This window comes from Camelina sativa, chromosome 3 (genome assembly GCF_030686135.1).
Source record: "Camelina sativa cultivar CO46 ecotype springtype chromosome 3, ASM3068613v1".
Lineage (NCBI taxonomy): Eukaryota > Viridiplantae > Streptophyta > Magnoliopsida > Brassicales > Brassicaceae > Camelina > Camelina sativa.
The window spans coordinates 27,097,835-27,105,410 of NC_141882.1; the positions used below are offsets into that span (position 1 = coordinate 27,097,835).

General features: G+C 41.1%; 2 pseudogenes; both read right to left on the reverse strand.

Annotated features, from left to right (window-relative positions):
* Nucleotides 1-215: 215 nt before the first annotated feature.
* LOC104779255 (uncharacterized) lies at nucleotides 216-837 on the reverse strand (annotated as a pseudogene).
* Nucleotides 838-3,197: 2,360 nt separating this feature from the next.
* On the reverse strand, nucleotides 3,198-3,819 carry LOC147947753 (uncharacterized; annotated as a pseudogene).
* Between the last annotated feature and the right edge of the window lie 3,757 nt (nucleotides 3,820-7,576).

Here is a 7,576-nt window from a genome sequence, read left to right on the forward strand (position 1 = left end):
TCTTTTTGAAATTGCAAGAAACCATCCAAAAACTAGTTTTCCTAAATTTAAGGGAATCTATTTTTTGAAAATCTTGAATGGTAAGAAAATAGATTATCAAAGACTCAAAATCTAAAGACTACTTAAGATCTCATAAACAGTCAAGGCCTAAAATGGAAACCGAGATTAACTAGTTATTCTAGGACATACACATCTAACTAAAAAATGATTAAAAGTTAAGAAGAAGAAACACAATCGACCAACTGAATTAAACACTGCTTTTCTTTGTAAGCCTTACACGCCAATAGATTATCAAATCTATTATCTTCTTTATTCGTCTTCTTCCTTACATGATCGTCTTGTTTGGCTATCGTTTTTTTGACGAAACTCCAATAAACTTTGAAGCGATCAATGGTCGCGATCCAATTGTTACGTCGTTTCCCAACAACACATCTCCAGCAACGGGAGATGACATCTTTCTTTGTTATCGCTAATGCCCATAAATTATGAAATGAAGAATACCATCTTCTGAATCTCGTATGTTCAATGTTGACGTCCCCAAAAGCACCCATTCAAATTAACAACAAACGGCTGTGTAAATTCCTTGATTGATAATGAAAACCAAGGCAAAAATTTGCCGAAATCTATTCGTAAAATCAAAGACAACCTGATCTCTCGTCGCCATATCCTTAGGCAACGTCTCGAACCGGGGCTATGAACTGATGTCCGCATTAAGAATCTTTTCCATTCGCTTTCATTGTCAATACAAGTCTAAATGATACCAAGATCATATATCCAAATTACATCTCCATACCATTTGGTGGAGGGAAATGACAACTGCCAAAAATTCCACTTCATTCTTAGGCCAATGATGTCTAAGTGGCTGCAAGAAGAAGATGAAACATAATCGGAGACGAAATGCCGGCAACAACACAATTGTGATTGGCAGAAAAACGTGCTACAAGAGAGATGGATGGCTACGAAGAGCCAACCAAAACACATAATTATGGAAGAGATAGATTTTGGTCTACCCAGCTCGAGAGTCCTTCGATGATTGTGCCAAAACTGAGGAATCAGGTCCATCTTCGAGGCCTCTGATGGTGGCTCTGCAACATGACTCTGTGAAATCGAACCCTGATTTATATGATTAGGAGAATAGATCTGAGGAGGACTGCAGAGTCGCAGGTTCATCCTAGAGGGCTTGGGGGCTTGGCTGGTGGTATTATTGACGAGGCTGGTGGGCTCGGGATTGGTGTTGGTGTTGCCTTAGCTGTGAGGGTTGCATCAGGTGGTGCCCCAGGTCGGGATGATCTTCTGGCTAACTTTCTGGCTCAGGTGTTGGTGCGGCTTCCGAAAGTGGTGCCGCCAGCGGTTGGTAGGCAGGCTCCTAGAGTGCCGCCAACGGTTGGTGGGCAGGCTCCTAGAGTGCTGCCAGTGGTTGGTGGGCAGGCTCCAGGGGTGCAGCATGTGGTTGGGTTGCATGCAGGTGTGCTGCCAGGGGTCGAAGTAGTGGATGCACAATATGTTCAGATGTTGGTGCAGCTACGACATGTTGGTGCGGGATACTTCCCAGGAGGCATGAATCCAAGTATGGCGGATGAGTGGAGGGATCAGATAGAGGATATTTTGTTCTACCGAGTCTGAGAGTCCTTTAACGGTTGTGCCGAAATAGAGGAATCTGGTCCATCTTCAAGGCCTCTGATGGTGGTTTTGCAACATGACTCTCTGATATCAAACCCAAATTTATATGATTAGGGAATATATATGAGGCGGACTGCATGAATTGAATTGTCGATGAAACCCATCTCTTCTCATTGGCAATCTTGGGAACTTTTTCATGAATTGAAGAAGATGGATATGATGATCTCTGGATATAAATGGATTTTATGTAAAGAGAATAAACTGTAAACGAAATAAGAAATGGAAATATGGCTGACGCCAAAGGCGAAGCCGGCCGAAAAGAAATTAACGAAACGTTGTGTTATGATCCTCTTGTTTATCCAAATAATGTGTAACACAATTTGTGTTACACATTATTTTATCTATAAATGTACCATCCACAAACCAAGTAGTCGGTTTTGGGGATGGGTGTCGATCGACACAAAGGGTAGTGTCAATTGACACCATCAATTTCCGGTCTGACCAGGTTGATTTATTTTTTATTTTGGTTCGGTTTGGTTCAATTAGGAATCCCTAGCAAACGTATATAAGGCAAAACTCGACCTAGGTCATGGAAAAAGGTTGTTTTGCCAATTTCAGAGAGACAACAGAGGGAGAAAAGTGTTTGGAGGTTTTTGGAAACTGAGCAGAGTGCGGTTGGCTCAGTTAAAGGATGTGGGGCTTGTGAATGCCTCTAGAGGTATTGATACGGAGTATCAGGTCTCTGCCAATGGTACCATACTTGTTCATGGTCGGATCTGTGTGACCAAGGATGAGGAGTTGAGGCAGGAGATCTGAGGGACGCTCATGCAAACATGTTCTCTATTCATCCAGGAGCGACTAAGATGTACCATGACCTCAAGCGGTACTATCATTGGATCGGAATGAAGAAGGATGTAGCTAGTTGATACTAGGATTTTTGTGTGTCTATCCTAGCAGGTTTAACCTTATGTAGTTATAGTACTTAAGTGTCAATCCAAATCCCTCAGTTTTGGACTCCTCAGTTTTCACAAAAGCCCTTCATTTGAGCCGATGAGGGGAATGAACTTCCTCATCAATTTTTTTTATTCCCGTCCCCACAAGCATTTTCGTTTTTTTTGTATCTATCTTTTTCTTTTAACCAACTTACTTTACTTTTGTTAAGGCCATGAATGGTAATTAATTTTTAGATGATTTTTGGTTTTTAGATTTTAGATTTTGAATTTTAGTTTATGATTTTTTAGTTTTTACTTTTTGCTGTTGAATTTAAAATTAATAAATAAAAAATCAAAAACTCAAAAATTAAAAATGTTCTTGTTGAAAATAATTATTTCTTACAAAAACCACAAATTATGGTTTTTAGTTTCTTTTTGAAATTGCAAGAAACCATCCAAAAACTAGTTTTCCTAAATTTAAGGGAATCTATTTTTTGAAAATCTTGAATGGTAAGAAAATAGATTATCAAAGACTCAAAATCTAAAGACTACTTAAGATCTCATAAACAGTCAAGGCCTAAAATGGAAACCGAGATTAACTAGTTATTCTAGGACATACACATCTAACTAAAAAATGATTAAAAGTTAAGAAGAAGAAACACAATCGACCAACTGAATTAAACACTGCTTTTCTTTGTAAGCCTTACACGCCAATAGATTATCAAATCTATTATCTTCTTTATTCGTCTTCTTCCTTACATGATCGTCTTGTTTGGCTATCGTTTTTTTGACGAAACTCCAATAAACTTTGAAGCGATCAATGGTCGCGATCCAATTGTTACGTCGTTTCCCAACAACACATCTCCAGCAACGGGAGATGACATCTTTCTTTGTTATCGCTAATGCCCATAAATTATGAAATGAAGAATACCATCTTCTGAATCTCGTATGTTCAATGTTGACGTCCCCAAAAGCACCCATTCAAATTAACAACAAACGGCTGTGTAAATTCCTTGATTGATAATGAAAACCAAGGCAAAAATTTGCCGAAATCTATTCGTAAAATCAAAGACAACCTGATCTCTCGTCGCCATATCCTTAGGCAACGTCTCGAACCGGGGCTATGAACTGATGTCCGCATTAAGAATCTTTTCCATTCGCTTTCATTGTCAATACAAGTCTAAATGATACCAAGATCATATATCCAAATTACATCTCCATACCATTTGGTGGAGGGAAATGACAACTGCCAAAAATTCCACTTCATTCTTAGGCCAATGATGTCTAAGTGGCTGCAAGAAGAAGATGAAACATAATCGGAGACGAAATGCCGGCAACAACACAATTGTGATTGGCAGAAAAACGTGCTACAAGAGAGATGGATGGCTACGAAGAGCCAACCAAAACACATAATTATGGAAGAGATAGATTTTGGTCTACCCAGCTCGAGAGTCCTTCGATGATTGTGCCAAAACTGAGGAATCAGGTCCATCTTCGAGGCCTCTGATGGTGGCTCTGCAACATGACTCTGTGAAATCGAACCCTGATTTATATGATTAGGAGAATAGATCTGAGGAGGACTGCAGAGTCGCAGGTTCATCCTAGAGGGCTTGGGGGCTTGGCTGGTGGTATTATTGACGAGGCTGGTGGGCTCGGGATTGGTGTTGGTGTTGCCTTAGCTGTGAGGGTTGCATCAGGTGGTGCCCCAGGTCGGGATGATCTTCTGGCTAACTTTCTGGCTCAGGTGTTGGTGCGGCTTCCGAAAGTGGTGCCGCCAGCGGTTGGTAGGCAGGCTCCTAGAGTGCCGCCAACGGTTGGTGGGCAGGCTCCTAGAGTGCTGCCAGTGGTTGGTGGGCAGGCTCCAGGGGTGCAGCATGTGGTTGGGTTGCATGCAGGTGTGCTGCCAGGGGTCGAAGTAGTGGATGCACAATATGTTCAGATGTTGGTGCAGCTACGACATGTTGGTGCGGGATACTTCCCAGGAGGCATGAATCCAAGTATGGCGGATGAGTGGAGGGATCAGATAGAGGATATTTTGTTCTACCGAGTCTGAGAGTCCTTTAACGGTTGTGCCGAAATAGAGGAATCTGGTCCATCTTCAAGGCCTCTGATGGTGGTTTTGCAACATGACTCTCTGATATCAAACCCAAATTTATATGATTAGGGAATATATATGAGGCGGACTGCATGAATTGAATTGTCGATGAAACCCATCTCTTCTCATTGGCAATCTTGGGAACTTTTTCATGAATTGAAGAAGATGGATATGATGATCTCTGGATATAAATGGATTTTATGTAAAGAGAATAAACTGTAAACGAAATAAGAAATGGAAATATGGCTGACGCCAAAGGCGAAGCCGGCCGAAAAGAAATTAACGAAACGTTGTGTTATGATCCTCTTGTTTATCCAAATAATGTGTAACACAATTTGTGTTACACATTATTTTATCTATAAATGTACCATCCACAAACCAAGTAGTCGGTTTTGGGGATGGGTGTCGATCGACACAAAGGGTAGTGTCAATTGACACCATCAATTTCCGGTCTGACCAGGTTGATTTATTTTTTATTTTGGTTCGGTTTGGTTCAATTAGGAATCCCTAGCAAACGTATATAAGGCAAAACTCGACCTAGGTCATGGAAAAAGGTTGTTTTGCCAATTTCAGAGAGACAACAGAGGGAGAAAAGTGTTTGGAGGTTTTTGGAAACTGAGCAGAGTGCGGTTGGCTCAGTTAAAGGATGTGGGGCTTGTGAATGCCTCTAGAGGTATTGATACGGAGTATCAGGTCTCTGCCAATGGTACCATACTTGTTCATGGTCGGATCTGTGTGACCAAGGATGAGGAGTTGAGGCAGGAGATCTGAGGGACGCTCATGCAAACATGTTCTCTATTCATCCAGGAGCGACTAAGATGTACCATGACCTCAAGCGGTACTATCATTGGATCGGAATGAAGAAGGATGTAGCTAGTTGATACTAGGATTTTTGTGTGTCTATCCTAGCAGGTTTAACCTTATGTAGTTATAGTACTTAAGTGTCAATCCAAATGGGATGATGCTATCACTCAAGATGCAATCAACAAATCACAAGTCAAGCCAAATGAAAGAGTGGTTTTATATCTAACAATCCTAGAATGATCAGAATGCAAAACGGGAATGAGCTACAGAACTAGAAACGAACATGCATGATAAGAAGTAAACATGAATACAAACAAAAACGAATCTAAGCATGAACTAAACAGCAAGAACCAAAACAGTCTCAGGAATGCAATAACAATAAGAAAGATAGAAGTCCTACGGATGGGAATAATTGATGTCGGCGGAGTCTCCTAGTCTACACAGTGTTTAACATGCCACAAACAAACTGTCCCTAGACAATGAACATCACAACTTAGCTAATCCAATCTCTTGACAGAAGCTACTCAGACTCAACCACTTCCAAACCTAGCACTCGCTAGAGAAACATGATCAAGCAGGCATGACAAATAAGTTCATTCACATAAACAAACATCCTAGATAACTAATCTCTTAGGCTAGGAATGTAAGTCTTTAGCACTAGTTGGTCAGACATTTCATCAATCACCTTTCAGGTGTGGAAATGTCTAAAACTTAGTTCCAATTGATCAGAGATAAACTAGTATTTCTAACTTTAGTCCAGATGGGAATCATACGAATCTAAACTTAAACACCCTACATACTAAGATCCTCCACCTAATCTATCTCATCCTCAAGAACTCTAACACTACTCGGATCCAGAAATCATCATCAAAGGTGCAAATTCGGAAAACATTAAATCAACCATCATCAGATAAATAAAAATGAGATGAACAACTTTGTAGAAGAAATCAAATGCAAAATCTAAATAAGTTCAAAGATATCTAGATTACAAAATCAGAAAACATTTTAGGTGGCTAGGTAAACCTTAATGAAAAACGAGATGTCTGAGTAAAAACTTAACAAAATGTATTCATAGTAAAATATGGAATGCCCTAAAACATAAAACGACAGGATAGAGCGTCGGTTCGGGAATTGGGTTGGCTAAGTGGGAGCATCTTTCTTTCTGACGTGTGTGGTCGAGTCGGTGCACGTCGGTCGAGCTGGGTCGAGTGCAGTGGTGACGACTCGAGGTGGGTGTATATGCATCCACTAAAAATGTGATAACTCTTGAAACACGCCTTCGATTGGCTTGAAATAAACCCCATTGGAAAGATGACTCAATTCCCTACAACTTTGATGAAGACAATGAAAGCTGAATCCCAAATAAAAATCTTCACTCGACTCGATCAAAAACGTGGAAGGTTGGGTCGCTGGGTAGTGTAGGTCGAGTCGCATAACATCCATTCCGAGCATGCTTGGTCGAGTCGCATGTCTCAACCTCCATTTGGTTCCAACAGTCTGGATATCTGCTAAGCACCTGAAATATTCCAACATGCACAATGTATGCGAAGATGATGCAAGAACAACCTTAACATGCAAAGTGTATAAAAGAGACTAGAAAAGGATGCAAAACCATGAGTTATCCTAGTTAAATGTATGACAAATACATGCTAAGGAAATACAAATATTAACATATCACTAGTTGGGTCGCGAGATGTGATGTCTGTCAGCTAGTGAAGGCTGAGCATTAGGTTTCGGGCGGCTTGTTGAAGAGTTTGCCCATTCCAGAGTGGAAGTGGGACATGATCACAATGAACGTTGACTATTTGGGTCATTGTGGACAGGTTGACTAAGTCGGCACATTTTCCGGCCATTACGAAGACTGATGGAGCAGCGGTCTTGGCTAAGAAGTATGTGAAAGAGATAGTCTCGTTGCACGGGTGCCAGCGAGTATCGTGTCGGATAGAGATTCCACGTTCACTTTGGTGTTTTGGAGGACATTTCAGGCAGAGATGGGCACTAAGGTGCATATGATTACACCCTACCATCCTCAGACAGATGGGCAGTCGGAGAGGACGATTCAAACGTTGGAGGATTTGCTGAGAATATGTGTGCAGGACTGGGTGGCATTGGGTGGATCACCTGA